This window comes from Pseudorca crassidens, chromosome 1 (genome assembly GCF_039906515.1).
Source record: "Pseudorca crassidens isolate mPseCra1 chromosome 1, mPseCra1.hap1, whole genome shotgun sequence".
Classification (NCBI taxonomy): domain Eukaryota; kingdom Metazoa; phylum Chordata; class Mammalia; order Artiodactyla; family Delphinidae; genus Pseudorca; species Pseudorca crassidens.
This window is the reverse complement of record NC_090296.1, coordinates 197,818,158-197,836,024: the sequence shown is the minus strand read 5'-3', so window position 1 is coordinate 197,836,024 and position 17,867 is coordinate 197,818,158. Positions and strand designations below refer to the sequence as shown.

General features: G+C 47.2%; 1 protein-coding gene across 5 annotated transcripts in view; it reads right to left on the bottom strand.

Annotated features, from left to right (window-relative positions):
- MPP7 (MAGUK p55 scaffold protein 7) overlaps nt 1-17,200 on the bottom strand; it is a 249,485-nt gene extending 232,285 nt beyond the window's left edge. For 4 of the 5 annotated variants that reach the window (XM_067705690.1, XM_067705717.1, XM_067705708.1 and 1 more), the window contains exon 1: nt 17,004-17,200. The gene's annotated coding sequence lies outside the window, so the exon portion shown is untranslated. Of the gene's footprint in view, nt 1-5,003; nt 5,084-17,003 lie in introns of all 5 variants that reach the window. The other variant, XM_067705699.1, reaches the window with a different exon arrangement.
- Nucleotides 17,201-17,867: the final 667 nt, after the last annotated feature.

Sequence of the window (17,867 nt, the reverse complement as noted above, 5' to 3'; positions counted from 1 at the left end):
GCTTGAGAAGACCGTGGACAACGTCGCCCCTCGTCCCTACCTCACCAGCTCGCCTGGGACCGCGCGCCCCTTCACGTTCAGAGCCCCAGTCTCGGATAAACAGCAGGGTCCTACGGTAGAGCACAGGGAACTGTACTCAGTATCCTGTGATAAACGGTACTGGAAAACAATAGGAAAAAGAATGTGTGTGAATATATATATGTGTGTGTGTGTGTGTGTGTGTGTAACCGGGTCACTTTGCTCTACAGCAGAAAGTAACACAACACTGTAAATCAACTAGACTTCCATAAAAAAGATTTAGAAAAAAACAAAACAGAACTCCAGTCTTAAGCACTTCTAGTCCACACCGCGCCAAGCTCTGTCTCAGCTCCCCTTTCCCACGTACGCTGTCCCCTCTGCCCGAAACACTGCTCCAGGTCCCGCAGGCGGCCGCGCTCAGCCTCTGTTCAACCACCACTTCCACAGGGTGAGCCCTGGACTAGTTCCGCTTCCTCTGCTCCAGCTCCGACCTGTACCTCCTGTGCCCCGCGAAGCTCACTTTCCTCCCAGCTCGTGTGTGACGGCAGCCTTCCCTTCAAACGAGCAGAAGCCCCGTCCATCGTACACGCCACCCTACTCGTGCAGCACAGCTCTGCTGAGCCCACACATATCAACACTCACTCGCGTGCGGAGCGGTCCTGCCAAAAGGAGTGCCGCGGTTTTTACCCCGCGCATGGCAGTTACCAAGTAGCGCGCGTCATGAAGCCGTTATTAAGCACTCGGCAACCGTTAGGCTCCCGAGTAGCTCAAAACAGGGGCCCAGCCCAGAGGGGACCCACAACGGAGGCAGGGAAACAGCTTCTACATAAAGGTACTCACCCCACAGGAGGGTGCTGCATACAGAGAAACAAAATAATCCACCGCTGTAAGTTAGTGTTGGAAAAACAGGAAAATCAAAACAAAAGAGGGTCTTTGAGTTCGATTATTAAAGGATGGACAGAACACAAACAAACAGAAAGACATTACAGGTGGAAAACTCTGAGGCAGCCAATCCTGCGGGTGTGTATTTACAGGATCCCAGGTTTACACGCATGCAAAGGTCTGACTGGAAGGGAAGGGGTTAAAGTTCAACGAGATGATCACACAACCAGTTTACAATTTTAGAAGGTTAAAGCTGAATACTAGAGAGTAGCACAATACGAAAAACAATGAAATCTGGGTAAAGGGATTAAAAACCTGATCTGATTAGGAATAAGTGCCCGAACACTGGACCGTGCCAGCTACTGTACTTCCAAGTGCGTTCTCTGACTTCAAGCCCTTGACAGCCCTCTACCCTAAACACTTGTTACTGCCTCAATTTACACATGAGGAAACTGAGTCTCAGAATACTGACAACATATTCAAGGTCATGTAGTTGGTAAGTGACAGAACTGGGGCTTGATTATAGCAACTTCAGAGCCCTTAAGGGTCCATGAGGGAGAAGTCCTCTTTGAAAACAGTGTAACGTGGGCAGTGTTTTTAAATCTGATAACTGGGTACAGGGGACACCGAAGGCTGCATGCTCAGCAAAGCAGCAGCCGCAGTGAGCTAAGTCAGAGGTGAGCAGACTTGAACCAGAAGGACGGCAATGCCATCAGAACACAGGAGATCAGTGCAGCAGAATGTCGGGGGGTGAGGGGAAAGCAGATCTAAAACTGAAAAACGAAGAGACGCTGGAATTCAAAGATGACTCTCCAGCTCCTAATCTTAGATAGGAAAAGGACAGTGACGCCATGAACAGGAACTGGGTACGTTTAAAAGTGGACCTGTTTTTCCACTTTGGGCTTTGCCTGAGGTCAAGAGGAGCGATTCACGTGCAACGTCCACCAGACAGTGGGGACAGTGACATGGGAGCTTGCTGAGAAGAACAGGCGAGACTCATAAGTACTAATGTTATATTTAGGTATACTTCTTAAACCAAAGGAGACATGTTCTAATATTAAAAAAACTAACAACTGTTAGCCAAAAAAACGGAAGCAACATTTAATAACACACTTCCCCACACAATCCCACCTTCCCTAAGCGGCCCTAGCAACAGCGGTTCTACATGTGTCAGCTCAAGACAAAAACTCCCAGCCACCCACTCATCCCCTACCAACGATTCCACACCCAATGCAGTATCTCTGCAGCATCTTTTTGAAACACAGAATATTGAGACCATCTGCTGAAGTACATGTGGAAATTTTAGCCACAAATTAGGCTTTCAACTTACTAATGGTAGCAATTTTTTAAAATTCTAATCAATTTAAGGCATTACAAACAAATAAGGATTTCTATTAAATAGCAGGGAACCAATGACGGATTTCCATTAGCAATTTTAGGTACAAACAGAAGACATCTGCAGACAATACAAAAAATTAGAATGGAAAATGTCATCTGATCTCCGTGTCTCCACGGCTAGCTACTCGCACAACAGACAATTTTTTAAAAACAAGTAACAGAACAAAACATGCAGTGTATCTTTTCTGCTGATGGTCATTTTAACACCGGATATGCCCTTAAAAGGACAGAAACATCCATATGAAAAAGCACATTTAGAAAAAGATGGAAGGATACAAATTCATATTAGCAATTGCTGTGGGGAAGAAGAGGCAAGAGAACTGAGAAAAGGGCAACAAATTATGCTTCAACTTTATCTACACTGTTCCCTTTCTTTCATTTAAAAAAAAATCTTAAACAAATATGCCAAAATGTTAACATCTGTTAATCTGGGGTGAAGGTCATATGGTATTTACCCTGGTCTCTTTGCCATTCAGCATTTCTGAAATTTTACCAAAATTATTCCAAAGGAAAAAAGGATCCAACCTCTCACCTAATGAAAGTACCACACAGAGCATGTCTGACCTGTCTTGCCTGGAGGACCCCAGCTCCACCGGGTGAAACTCACTTCACCAAGCAGCCAGCTTCTTTTGGGGATGTATTTATTGAAACGCAAGGGCCTAATTAGCAGGTCTGAACCCTGGGATCGGTCCCCTGAAAGTCCTCTATCTGTTGAGCCTTAATCACGGGTGAGTCCTCAGGGGCGACAGCTAGGAAAGAGCACTTGGCCTCCGTGTCTCCTAGGGGAGCTGAGAGGAAGATTCCAGAAGGAAGAAGAGGCTGCTGGAGACAACTCTGGATAAATGCCCTCCCCACCCTCCCCTCCCTCCTCCCTCCTCCAAGGCCCCGCGAGGTGCCCGGCAGCACAGGGGCAAAACCCCTCTGGAGCAGCGCCCTCATTTGCTCACTATGAGACGCACAGCGCATTCCGGAGGAGAGCCATGAGTTCGCTCCGCCCTCCCTCAACCCAGATGGCAGCAGCGAAGCAAAGAGAGGGCAAAGCCCCGCCCTCAAGGACATGCTGCCTCCTCTCGGTCTCTTAATCTTAAAATGCCCCCCCCCCGCCCCCCGCATCAAAGCCAAGGAAATTCAATCCCACCCGCAGCGAAAGGATCCCCTAAGACTATCATGACGTAGGATGCGGTGCGGGTCAGGCCACCTGAATGGACAAAGGCCCGGGAGCCCCGGCTTCCCCGCTGCGCCCTGAACACAACAGGGGCTGGCACGGCTGCGTCCAGGTCAGCAGGGATTCCAGACAACAAGGAACAGATGAACTCGTGCATCTTACATTCCCCCCACTTTTTTTTTTTTAACCAACAAGAGATTCAGTTTATCCACTGCCAAGATCCCTTAAACTAAGAGAACAAAAATACATCAAAAGGAAATACTACTGTGCACCCACTCAACACTTTTGAGTTTTAGGAAGACTAAGACATAAAGAAGCAACACAGTGATGCTGCAGCTCACATCTCCGGGGGCGAAACTCCTTTTAACAGGGTTTAGGCATAAAGGAGACCGGCGGGGTTTCCAGTGCTCTGGACTCTAGAGTAATAACAGCAACAGAGTAATGAAGCTTCTTAGACTCTGGACCTCTAAAGGCAGGCCAGGGCCCAGCCAAGACGGGGGGTGAGGACGGAGGCCTGAGCAGCTCCGACCCGGGAGCCCTGCACACAGCAAGGTCACGACTGTCCGTGACAGACGGTGGGCACTTGCAGCAAATCCAGGATGTCAGCAAGGACAACACAGAGGACGACGCACGTCCCGGGACACGGCCCTACGTGTGACCAGAGTAGGGGGCGGGTAAGAAAGAATAACACGTGGGCCTAAATACGACAGGCTTTGGAGAGACCGTGAAGGGCGGGGCGAGCTGTCACGGCCACCTGCATGGGAGACCAGGAGGACGAGCTCTCTGAGGCGGAGGCGGCAGCAACGGTGCCACAAGACACCGGGAAGGAAGACATGACGGCATCTGCGCGCTGACGGCAGAGACGGGAAACCGGCCCCGTAGTGTCTCCAACCACACTGCTAACTAACAAGGCACAGCAACTGCCACTCTGGACCTTCGCCTGGTGCCAGACGCGACACCAAGGGCTCTTGCCACCCTCGCCTGAGGCAGGCCCTGCCGCCGGGCTTCAGGCAAGAACACGGAGGCTTAGAGCAGATAACGTGCCTTCGTTCATAAGACCAGCAACGAGCAGAGCTGGAATCTGAATCCAAAAATGTTTAGAATATTACTCAGCCTTAAAGAAGGAAACCCGGCCATTTGACGATGTGGATGAACCTGGAGGATACTGTGCTACGTGAAACAGGCCGGTCACAGGCAGAGACGCTATACGGCACTGCCTCTGTGATCAATCTAAACAGGCAGGCTCACAGAGCAAACAGTGGAGCGGTGGTCTCCAGGGGCTGGGGGCAGGGGGACACAGGGACGCATGAGACAAAGGGTACAAAGTTTCAGTTACACGAGGTGACAGTCCCAGAGATTTGCACAGCACAGCGCCTACAGATACAGCGCCACACGGTATTCTTAACCTGCTCAGAGGGCAGATCTTAGGTCAAGTACTCTTACCACAGAATAATAATACAGAGAGCGGGAAGAAATTTTGGAGGTGATGAACAGGTTCATGACACAGAGTATACCAATGATGTCTCAGATGTACACTTACCTCGAAATGTACACTCATTAAACTGCAGACGTGGAGTACGCTCAGCTTTTTGTATGTCAGTCATACCTCAACCAAGTGGTCTGCAAAAAAATGTTTCTGTTTTACAGTCTATATCCTTAACCATTAAGATATACGTACATGGCCTTAAGGTTTTCAGTGACCAGGGCAATAAATATCAGCTAAACTAGGAAGCGAGTTGGAGAAACAGACTCTCCAGGACACAGGAGACTGGAGGTGTAGTCACCATCTAGTCACCATCCACGAGGAGGCTTCTGGCCTTGGAGAAGCTAAGCTGAGTTTAAAACATCATAGAACCTAGCGTTTACGCACATTATCGTAAACGGAGGTACTCGACTGTTCCCGTAGATCTGCTGGAGATGCGACGTAAGCCCTGACGTAGTCGCAGGCAGACGCACGCTTCACTGGGAACCACGGGCCAGAGAAAGGAATTCCAGCTCATGCTGCCTCGGCTCAACCTTCCAGCGAGTTCTGCCCCCTTGGCTGATTAAACAGGGATCTGAGAGGGACCCACAGTGGACATGCAAATGTTCTCCTCCTGCCCGTTTGTAGACGGCCTAACAATGTCACAGTCGGTTTCAGAGGGAAGAGCAGCTGAAATCAACGCTAACTCTGAGACATTCAAACACCCAGGGGATGCCACAAAGCAACTGCAAACGGACTCCCGCACACGAGGCTCCGGTGGGCTCAGTGGACCCGAGCTCGCTGGAGCCCAGACGCTGGGCAAAGCCACGCTGTGCGTGTGTGTGTGTGTGCACGCATGCGGGAGGTGGGGGGTCTAAAGACAGATGGAGGACGGAAGCCACTCCCACAACTGAGGGACAGTAGCAAGAAGCAGAGCCAGCAGCAGGAACAGAGAAGAAATGACACCGTCTGAGAAGCAGGAGAACTAAGCACCCCACCCGGCCATCGGCCCACTCAGTCTCCGCCGGAATCCGCGTCCAGCCCAGCCCTGCCGCGGCTGCCCCCCGACTCGCCCCCTCACCAGTGTCCCCCCGCACCGCGTCGGGGCCCTCCGGCCCTCCCGACCTCACCACGCCAACAGGGAGAATTACCCAGGGCCCACATCTGGCCAGGGCATCTCCGCAAGGTCCCACAGACTTCCCCTCAAACTGAGGTCTCTTGTGGAGGATGAAGGGTGGGCGTACAAATGACACATCTTCCCGGAACGTCAAGTGACGTTTAACCTATCAGATCCAACATAAACTTCAGAACGATTTTATGCTCGTGGTGGGCTACTCTCTGAAGAGCCCTCAGACTTCTCCCGGGCCAACTTCTGTCCCTGAGGGGTGAGCTTTGGTGCAAAGTGTTAGACTTGCGCTTGTCCAGATTAAGATGGGAAGCCAGAGAAAGAAAGACTGAAGACGTTGTATAAGGAGAGAAAAACGCCGGTGCGAGCTCAGATCATACGATGCTCTCACACTCTGTGGTCTCTGGTGTTTAGAACAACGGGTGACGTGGGTTTGAAGCCAAGCTTTTACCACTTCCTAGTCATATGACTCGGGGCAAATTATTTAACTTCTCCACTACTTGGTCTTTTCCCATTTACAAAATAAAAATGACAATAACTTAAAGGGCTGCTGTAAGAATTAGGCATGAATATCTAAGGAGAGCTGGCTCAGCACAGTGCCTGGCTTTCAGCAAGGGACCGATAAACGGCGGTGATTGTTTGTAAACTCCAAGCCCGTCCCAGCCGGCTAAAGCATTCCAAAGCTTTTGCTAAGTCCACAATTATTCTCAGACAGGAAACTGTCTATTCTGATAAGCAGTCCCGCCTTACCAGTCACAGTCTGTCCCTGACGGATACTGGGGGCTCCATATGCAAGAGAGTAAATTTAATTACCCAGTTCTGGAGTCCTCTGGAGATCAGAACCACGGAGACACCAGAAGCCAAATCAAAATCACTTTAGTTGTCGTCTACAGAGTGTGAGACACTGCACTGAAGACAAGGTGACAAACCTCAGTCCCGAAACTATGTGCATCAGTAATGAAATAAAGCACTTTGCTGAGGACACCAACCTGAAACACACACGAGAGGAAGGGTACAGGACGGACTAGTGAATGAAGAACATCCCACTGCTGATCAGGGCGTGAGTCAGTGCCCGGGGGGGTTGCACAAACGTCCAAATATTTATATAACCTTTTGTCATCTAGGTACTAAGTAGGGTGCATTCAGCAATCACTCAAATTATGAGAAGGAATGCGGGGAGGAAAGAGCAGCTACGAACCAGCGTGACCTGAGTAGAAGGACCTGTTCCAAGCCACAGCCGGCACCCGCAGGAATCTGGGTGAAAGTCTGCAGGCTAGGACTGGAGGCACCTGCCTCTCCTTTTTCTCTCACCCGAATCCAACACATACTCCAGTTCCATTTAACCTGCTCCTCAGATAATCAGTTTCACCTACTGCTTTGGTTTTTCCAAAGAAAACTTTATCTTCTATCATCCATTTCTCAGCATTATAAATTTTTAAGGGGGAAATACTGTAACCCACAGAATGCCAGTGACAAATTTATATAAACTGTCAACTTTTCACCTATTTTATTGCACCATCAGCACCTTCAAGGCAGGATGCCTTATACACTTTCAAATCTGCTCTCAGAACACGATGTTAAGATATGTAAAAGGATAATTACGTGCGATAACTACATTATTCTAGAGGCAAGAAAAATCTTGGTTTAACTCAAAAAAATTCCAGTTCCTTTAATAGCACCAAGATGTGTCTACTATTATATTTTATTTCAAATGAGTTAATCTACTTTAAGAATACAACAAAAGGACTTTTCTGTTAATAGTTTCCTTTGGATTCACTTACTTCTACAAACCAGTGCAATTTAGCTTGGTGTTTCAAAGAAAAATGACAGACCAATTTCTTCAACCTGAACATACTTGAAAACTAATTTTTTCTAATCGAACATTTAAGCTGCCTTTTCTCTACTAACTACATCTCAAATAATATACTTTCTCTTTATTAAGATATCCTAATAAATTAAAAAGACAGAATTTAAATATCACCATTTTGCAAACCCCTAATAAAATAATGGATCTAGGCAATGATTATCAATGACCGTGAACATCACAGAGAGACAACCAACACTGCCGGAATCCAGCTACCAGTACACTCAACCACCTATGAAGCAATAGAAACTGAACCAAATCAAGATCAGATTAGCATTTACAGGAAATAAAAGAACAGAAGAACAGGTTAAACCACACATTAGATCGAGAGCATCCCAACAGGTTACTACCTGTTATAATTCTTAATTATGATGTTACCGAGCAAATACTTTTTGATACACGCACAGGACATTTCTTCCAGGTCTCTTTGTGATTATCTCCATCTAAAAAGATGAGAAAAGTCAACAAGTAATAGCGTGTCTGTGGATGTGTTTACTGCGTTAAGACAGCAAAATGCACACCTTCATATCCGTCTGGAGCTGCTGATCTCAGAAGTACTTGCTTTCCTAGTGTTACTAAACTTTCTTTCACTGGGAAAAGTAGAGCCGAGCTGAGCCGAGACGTGGCAAGGCCCTGCTTCTGAGAAGATCGCTTTAGGAGTGAGGAGGCAAAGAAGCTGGGTCTGGTTCAGCCCCGTCAGGGAGACGTCAGAATGAGGGGCTGGCCCCCGGCTGCGCTGGAGGAGATGCCAGGTGCCAGCTCTTTGCTCTCAGGGTCCAGGAAACCCGGGGACTTCTCAAGAACCTTTCAGGACGTAAAAACTCTTTGTGTAACAGCACTGAGAGGTTGTGCTTTTCACTACACTGACATTTGCACTGATGATATTCAAGCCAGGGCGTGTAAAATCGCTGGCACCTCAGCACAAAGCAGGGCAGGGGCACCAACTGTGCAGGCCAACACTGCAGTCCTCACCAGGAGGAACTCAGGGGGGAAAAAGCACCAGTTTCACCTAAGAATATCCTTGAAGAAACAGTGAAAACTAACAACTGGGTGAAATCTTGACGCTTGAGTGCATGTCTTTTTAATATTCTGTGTGACGAAATAGGAAGTGCAGAGAAGAACCTGAGCTGTCCACTGGAGAATGACGGTCACCTCGAGGAAGAGAAATTGTGCCGGCTGCTCTATGTGTAAGCCGAACTAGCAACTTTTTCTATTCCCCATGGAGTAGTAGTATTCTTATATAAATAACTGGAAGACAAAGCTGCGTATCTGGTAAACATCTTCTCAAACTGAACCCAGTGAGCCAGACGCGTCAAGGAAAACACCTGAAGTGTTTGTTGCCAATAATAAAATTCAAGCTTTCAAGCAGAAATTCAGTTTTTGGAAAAATTATGCCTGCCGCCAGGAACTTTCACGAAAGCTTTCTCCGTACTCCCAGATTCTTCTGATGGGCTCACTGCTGATCCTACCAATGGTTGGTTTGTTTTTTCCAAATGGTATCATAACACAGGCCAATATTTGGCAGATTTATGTAACTCCATGAATGAACATTCCCTCAATCACGTATGGGTAAGAAGACTCAAAGTACAAGAAAGACCGACAGATTTAAATGTAACAGAGCGAGAAAGCTTTATTGATTGGGGTTCAGCTTCTACTCTGCAACTCAACTTTAAGACTACCACTTAACAGAGTTTTACTGTAGGATCAAAGAATGACTACCAAAAAAAATACGAAAATACTCCTCTCTTTTCCAACTGCAGGTCTGTAGAAGGTGGGATTATCTTCACATATTTCAGCCAAACAATAAATCACAACACACTGAATACAGAAACAGTTACTAAGCCAGACATTAAAAAGAGCTGCAAAAATGTAAAACGATGTCACACTTCTCAATTATTTTAATAAAGTTATTTTTCATAAAGAAGTTATTTATGTTAACATGTAATGGGGTTATTATTTTTTAATGAATTTATAAATAAATTTTCCTGCTTGAAGTTCTAACCCAGTAAATATTAATAGATACAACCCACACAGACGAAACATCCTTAATAATTTTTAAGAGTGTGAAGCGGTACTGTGACCAAAGGTTAGAAAACAACAGCTGCGAGAACTGGAGTCTAGGTCATGCTTCTTCAAAGCTCTCAGACATGACTTTGATTTCTCCTTCGAACAAAGATGGGAGCCCAGCACGAGCCGGGTGACAGGGAACCCAAACTACTCCCCAGTTACAAGTCAGGATCAGGAAAATGCGGAGGCGGACGGCCCCTGGGGTCCTGCAATGTTCTGTTTCTTCACCTGAATGCTGCTCACATAAGTGTGTTTGCTCTGTGAAAATTCAGGGAGCCGCACACTTAGGACAGATGCATCATATATGTCTAGGTATATGGTGTAGGCATTTTTCTAGGTATATCTTACACTTGAATAAAGTTTTTAAAATTCACGGTATAAGATGCATAACGACTTCTGCTTTGTTCTTCCAAACCCACGACGGCGTTCAGCTAACCAGAGTCATCGTATACAACTTACCTTGGAAAAGCCTGATGAAAATAATTCAAATACTTAATTTAAAAACCTCAGTACAGACAACTGTAACTTTTCAGGGTTAAGAGCTAAATACCATCAGGTCAGTTTCCTTACAAAGATCAGGAAGAGCGTTCTCTGCTTTTACCTCTCCAGCTTTTCGAACGACAGTGAAGTCACAACAAATTTTACAAAAATGAAATCAAATACAATTTATAAAAATGAAATCTCCCAATTAGAGGCAAAACTAAGAACGAATTCCCTTTAGGGTATTAAAGTGATCAAGCAGCCACTATCTCTGCTCATCCTCAACGCATCGGCGCAAGTCTAGACAAATACAGTGAGGCAAGAACACACAGAGAGCGCGAACTGGAAGGAAATGACACATGAACATTATGTAAAGATGAAATCATCCTCTTCATGGAACACCCAGAAGAAAAGCCAGCCATTAAAATACCACAGATTGCTCCCCCTGCAAAACAATTAAATACAGATAAATATGTCAGTGCCAGTTCACAGGAAGGGAAACCCACACACTTAATAAGCATCTGATAAGATACTTAACTGCACTAGTAACCAGAGAATCGCAAATAAGAACAGTAACATATGTGCCCAGACGCTCCATCTGGGGCATCAGGTTAGAAAAAAATTATAAGCTCAGGAATTATCAAGTACCAGCAAGAATGTGGGGAGCGTAACCGAGCACAGCCAGCCCAGCGAGCATGTGGGGAGCGTAACCGAGCACAGCCAGCCCAGCGAGCATGTGGGGAGCGTGACCGAGCACAGCCAGCCCAGCGAGCATGTGGGGAGCGTGACCGAGCACAGCCAGCCCAGCGAGCATGTGGGGAGCGTGACCGAGCACAGCCAGCCCAGCAAGGATGTGGGGAGCGTGACCGAGCACAGCCAGCCCAGCGAGCATGTGGGGAGCGTGACCGAGCACAGCCAGCCCAGCCAATAACCGGGCAGGACTCAAGGAAACGACACCTATGCCTGAGAGAGGGGGCTGTGAGGAGAAAAGGGGGAAACGCAATAAAGTAACACGAGAGGCTCTGCGTGGACCGGTAGTGACAGAGGACCACTAACTCGGGTCTGCACACCCGATCGAGAGGGGTCCCCATCTCACACGCCCCTTCACTGAACCGGCAGGTCCCTGTTCACCAGGCACTGCGCCCGTGCTGGGGACACAGTAGGGAAGATTAGGTCCCTGCCCTCGGAGTTGACGTTCCAGTGAAGGAAACAATAAAGAGGAAACAGATAAAGCTACGGTTACGCGTGTGATAACTGCTACAATGGAAATAAAATGTGTGATTGTGACAGGAAGTGATGGGAAGGGAGGGGCTCCTATCCAGGGGATCGCCAGAGAGAAGAAAGCTCTCAGAGATCCGTGGGAAGAAAGGGAACCAGGCATCCCGCAAGCTTCGGAAAGATCTCCAGGAACTGCATCGAGGGCATCAAGTTCAGTCACCACTCTCCAGGGGAGACTGCAGATGTCCTGAAGAACATCCAGGTGCTGCCTTGTAACTGAACCCCAAGGAACCACCTTTAAGACTCCTGTTCCATAAAGTATGGACCACAGTGATTACAGCTAGCGTCCAATATATTTTGACCAAAAAGTTCAAGCTTTTTAGAGGGGGAAAAAGACACCAGCGACGTAAATGTTCTATGTCTCTAAAAAGGTTTCTGGAAAATTATTAGGATCCACAAACTTTCCCTTCATTCATTAAACAGAAGTTGAGTACTCATGTTTCCTTCCCATAGCACACAGCAGGGAAATGAGGATAAAGACGGAAGTTTCTGTCCTTAAAGAACATACCTCAACTCCACAAGGTTCAGGATTCTAGTTATTGCATTCACTAGTTGACTTTTATGATTAAAAGCCAGCATTGATTGCATGTTTGCAACCCTCCAGGCAACGTCCAGTTGACTTTTATGATTAAAAGCCAGCATTGATTGCAGGCTTGCAACCCTCCAGGCAATGTCCTACGAGTTTTTATACACATTTGAGGTCACGTAATACTCCCAACAACATACTACTACATTATTTCCACTTTAGAAATGAAAAACCAGAGGTAAGAAGGTTGCCTGATGTCAAAGAAGGAAGAACAGGCAGAGCAGGGATTCAAAGCCTGGGTTCTTAGCCACATTTCTATTCCCCCCTGGAATCCTGTCAGTGGTTTTCCCCGGACCAGAAGCATCACTGACCGTCACCCTGGAACTTATTAGCAATGCATATTCTCAGGGCCCATCCCCAGACCGGAGGAACCAAACTGTGGGAGTGAACCAGCCACCTGAATTTTAACAAGCCCTCCCGGGGATTCTGAGGAATGATAAAGTTTGACAACCTCAGCCTCAAGTTTTCATACTCAGCTGTATGTATGTTAAAGGTGAAATGACTACCATTTTGAAAATTCCAAAATGCGAAATTGTGACCCTATTTTAAAAAGATCTAAATGATATTAATTCATTTCCTCGTTACCCACATCACGGCGCCTCCTCCCCCCTGGACTCTGTACCCTGATTAGACCGTCTAAAAAACAGTCAACTCTGATGGGCCTTCCTGGGAACTGAGCTACATTCCAAACATGAAAGGGAGCACAGAGGTCCAAACAGAATCTTCACAATTTGAATCCCAAGCCATATTAGGAAGAGGAAAAAAAACTATTTTGATTATCAGCTACAGAAGCTTGGCAAATCTGAGTCCACGGCTCCACAATCCTTTTCATCCTTAGCTCCACTCCAAACTTTTACAACCTCATTTTCACAAACTTCCAAGCGCCAAAAAAAGAAGTTTACAACCCTCAGAAATGTTTGATTCTCATGATTCACATTGCTGTAAGTACACATAAAGAGACACTGTCTTGCAAAGAGCAAGTTTTTAATCACAAGTAAAGCTAATCAGAGGCTTTTACTGTACAGGCTACAGCAGTACGTCCTAGAGTTTTCCCTGCCCCTTAGCTGGACCAGCCCTCTAGGGCACCCTGCCTGACCCTTCTCTGCTCAAAGAAGTATTTAGACCAGTGCCTTCTTTTGTCCCCAAATCAACTGCCCAATACGAACACCCCAGCTCCATGCGTATTCAAGATTTCCTATTTCTAATAACGCCTTTTTCCAAAGGGAATGGAAGACCGGGTATCAGAGGTAAGTATGTTCAAGCACCTACCATAATTCGAGAACCTAACACATCCAAGTAACTCTCTTAAGCCATTCACTTGCAAACACAAGTCATTCATTTTACCAAGTTCAGGATTCTACTTATTTTACATAAATTCGAAGCCAGCAGCATTAAGCAGCCCGAGCCTGGACCACGGGACGTCTGTAAAGCTGACTCAGTGCTCCCTGACTGGGGGAAGCCCACACTCAGGCAGTGTGTTCATCCGCCAGCTGCTTACACCGCCCACCGCCCGGCCACGCTCCCCCAAGGGCGGGCAGCCCCGCCAGGAGCTTCCTTCCTGGAAGGAGCAGCACCTACGTATTTTCCCCTCCCAAACCACCATCAGCTCCCCTGAGGACCAGAGCTGGTTCCAAGAAGCAAACTACCAACGCTCTCCTGCCCACACAAAGCTCAGCGGAACTGGATCATACAGACACACACCAACCGCCCACAGACCTTCTCACCTGAGTGCTTGCGCTGCCCTTTAAAAGTCCAGTGTTTTCCACAAAACATCTCACAACATGCAGTCACCCTGACTAGTCCTTACTCTGCACTAACCCTGCCATTTCTAACCCTAAAGCGGCAAGCATGTTACCAAAGCTGCGTCTGTGTTTTCTCATCTCCTTTCTGTAACCATCAGTGACAAGCAATTTAACCAGTAACCAGGCCAGTAACAAGCGAGCTCCCGCCACCCAAGGGAGAAAGAAAGCTCCCCGCTCTTTCCTAAGTGAAGCTGACAATCATGCTTTCCCATAAGAACAGAAGGATTTACGAAGTGAGCCTTCAAGGAATAAAAACTGTTTTACACGCCTGGAAAAAAAGATGTTTACGTATTCGTTCAGAGCAGGTATCAAATAATCTTGCTACATACAGCCACTTCGTCCTACCTCTTCGTTTAAAGAACCAGGAATCTAAGAAGGCAAAGCATAAAAGCACGCTCAAACAGCTCACCAGAGTTCACGTAAGATTTCAACAAAACACAAACCAGTTCCAGGGTACATAAATAAGGACCCATAAATTCACACTCTGTTCTAGGTTCTGTTGTTTCTAAAATGACTAACAACTTCCCTCACTTTAAATTAAGCTGCCATGTCCTTCCAAATGATCTCATTTAATAAAACTGACTTAAATCACTGATTGCAATTCTGTTTGAATTTCAGTGATGACAGCTGCAGCACATTTGTATCTTTGTCAGTGAAATGCTTTTAATAAAAACAAAAAAAACCTGATTGAAATCTCCAGTAAACAGCACCCAGTGCACCATCTAGTGGAAGCTGTGTAACGTCGTAATTAAATCTTTTTTGAAGGGTAGAAACCCTGAAAATTACACGGGGGCTACAGGCCCTATAGCTAAGAATACAGGTAAACACCCTACAAGCGGCCTAAATCTCTTTCCAACTTCCCACACTGCAAGAGGTGCTCATCGGAAGAGATCTCACTTTCTGTACAAATTAGCAGATGATAAAGGTTTCTTTATGGAATGTTCTGCTTGGGTGCTAGAAATTTTAATTTGACCAGAGGAGTAAAAATTAAGTAAAGACATTAATGCAAAAACAAATGAGTAAACAGAATCAGAGCCGAACGGACAAGCCCTATGTAAGGGATGCCTTACATGACAAATAAGTTATGTCAAAATGTACATGTTCCACCCAGCAGAGCACCTGCCATGAAAACAAGATGTCGCTTCATGACTAACAGCTCCATTCAGTAATAAATAAGACATTTCTATGTTCCTGATGACTAATAAATTTAACATAACCTAACAACTCCCTGGGTTCCCCAAGCCTTGACATCATTCAAGGGGACCCTCTCAACTACCCGTCTAACCCCACTTGCCATTAACCCCCAAAATCCCTTGAGTTACTCTCATCAAGGAAGAGATGATTTTTACATGTTCGACACTTCTAAATTTATAGTAAAAACTTCCTGAAACAAAATCATAACCAAAATGTGTTATGCTTCAGTTTTACTTACGTTATGAATATTAACTAGTTCAATTCAGAAAGCAGTACTCAAGTCCAATGCTAAGCCAGAGACGCAAACAAAGAAGATAAGGTTTTCTAACGTGGAAAACCTCCCAAAACTTAAAATAGAGATTTTTCACATAGCACCGCTAGGTTTTCTTACCTGTGTGAAAAATCACCTTTCTGGTGAAATTCAAACTATCTTAGCAACCTAAGAGGAAAAAAAAAAAAGCCTAAGAATATTTTACTTGGAAATAACCATCTCCACCTCTGACTGGTGTACATGGGAATCAAATCGGTATGCAGAAGCTTGCTTGACGGTGGGAACCGTACTGGACCGTGCATTAAACCCATAACAGGTATATAATAGCAGAAGTCTACAGACCTGGGGCAGAATTCCCTTCATCTCTAGGGCTCTGAGCTTACATACCTGCAAAATGGGCCTGAGGTGCACTACCTGCTTCTGGAGAGTAAGAGGATACCAGTATTGATGCAGTGCAGTGAGCTTCTCAATTAAAAGACCTAAATGCAGTGCACCTGGAAGGGAGGACCTGCTCCAAGAGTCTGCCATTTCCGCTAAAACTCGTGACCTTCATTTCACTTGTGAACAAATGGTGAATGAGAAAAAGCTGTTACGCAAGTCAATGAAAAGGTAACAGCAATTCAAGGTTTTTCATCACAGGTAAATCACATCACTGTAGTTAACTGCCTAGGACTCGTCTGCAAAGTATGACTGCGTGGGTAGCAGGTGCAGCCCTAAAACCTAAAGCCCGGAGGCTATGTTTAGAAAGGCTTTTTTCTAATTCGAATGCTAATGTTTAGAAAATAAGAAAAAGAAAACGAATCTCAAGTCTACACCCACCCACGAGGAGAGACAGAGACAAGGTGCCACCCCCAGACTCTTGCACACTAGCTCGGCATCGCCATCCACGTTGCTCCCCTCGTCCCCACCGCACGGCCCGCACTGCAGCCCAGACAAAGGTGAGTCACACTGCTGGGTCTACTTGTCACGGAAGAAAAAACCTCCAATAAGTTCACGTTAAAGGCTGTTTCGAATTTTAAAATAATAATAAGTAAATCATGTTCCTGTCTAAACGCACTGCAAAGCGCCCGTGTCCATGAAGGCTGTAACTCACACCACCTAAGTACAGACACCTTTCCCACTTTAAAAAAAAAAAAAAAAGCCACTTGGCTTATCGTTCCTTATCAGCAGGTCCCCTGCGCCGCGAGCCGGACTGACTCAACTCCGCGTCTCCCCTCCACCTGCAGGGCTCCCCGCCCCCGCGCCCCCGCGCCCCGCCAGGTGCAGCGGCCGTGCGCTCCCAGCGGAGGCGCCCCGAGGCGGCCGGGAGGCTCCGGGAGACGCGGACCTGCCGGCCGCGGCTGCGGGAGAGCCAGGGAGCCCGCCCCGCGCCCGGGCTCGGACGGGCGCTGCAGCCCCGGCGCCCCTTACCTGCTCCGGGCGGCCGTGGCCGCGGGAAGCGCGCTCGGTCCGGCGCAGGCAGCCCCGGCCGAGGTAAGGAGGCTGCTACCGCGGCCGCCGCGAAGGACAATCAGCAGCCTGCGGACTCGGCACCGCCGCGGCGGGCGCAAGACGCATGAGTCCGAGAGCCCGGCCCCCGCTCCAGCCCGCCGCCCGGCGGCGGGGCGGGGCCGAGGCCGGAGGGGAGGGGCGGGGCGGGGCCGCTCCGCCCGCGGGGCGAGAACGCGGTGGACGCTGTGTAAGAGGCGCCTGCTGATTGGCTGCGATAGGGGTGCACGTCTCCGATTTGAAGACAGGCTCGCCAGCAGCGCTCCCTCATTGGTCGGTACGTGAAAACAAAGCAGAGCCCTGATTGGTGGAAGCCCTGTAGCTCCTTTCCCCCTACCCCAATCATCGAAGCTCCGCCTCCGCCCGCTCCGCCCCCGGGTGGCTGCAGAACCAGCTGTTTCGTGTACCAGCTAGCTGCCTTCCTTAAGGGAACCCCGGGTGCCCAGGTTCCTTTGCTAGAAGCGAGCTTCCTTATTCCACCAAGAGTCTTTGATTTCCGTATGAACTTGTTGAATAGCAGCTAATCCTTAACATCGCTTAGATTTAGAGCGACCTCTTGGGTGTTCTTTAAAATGCTGCCTAAGATTCACAGGGAAATTGGCATATGCAAAAAGAAGGTGTGAAATGTTTTCACCCCTGGCGAGATTATGCTGTGTTTTTTTGTTTTGTTTTGTTTTTTTACCTTTCCGTGTTCCATATTGAACGTGTATTACTTGTATAATTAGAAAAAAAATGTTTAATAGGACATGAATAAGTTACACAGAATGATAAAGGCAAACTTTGAGG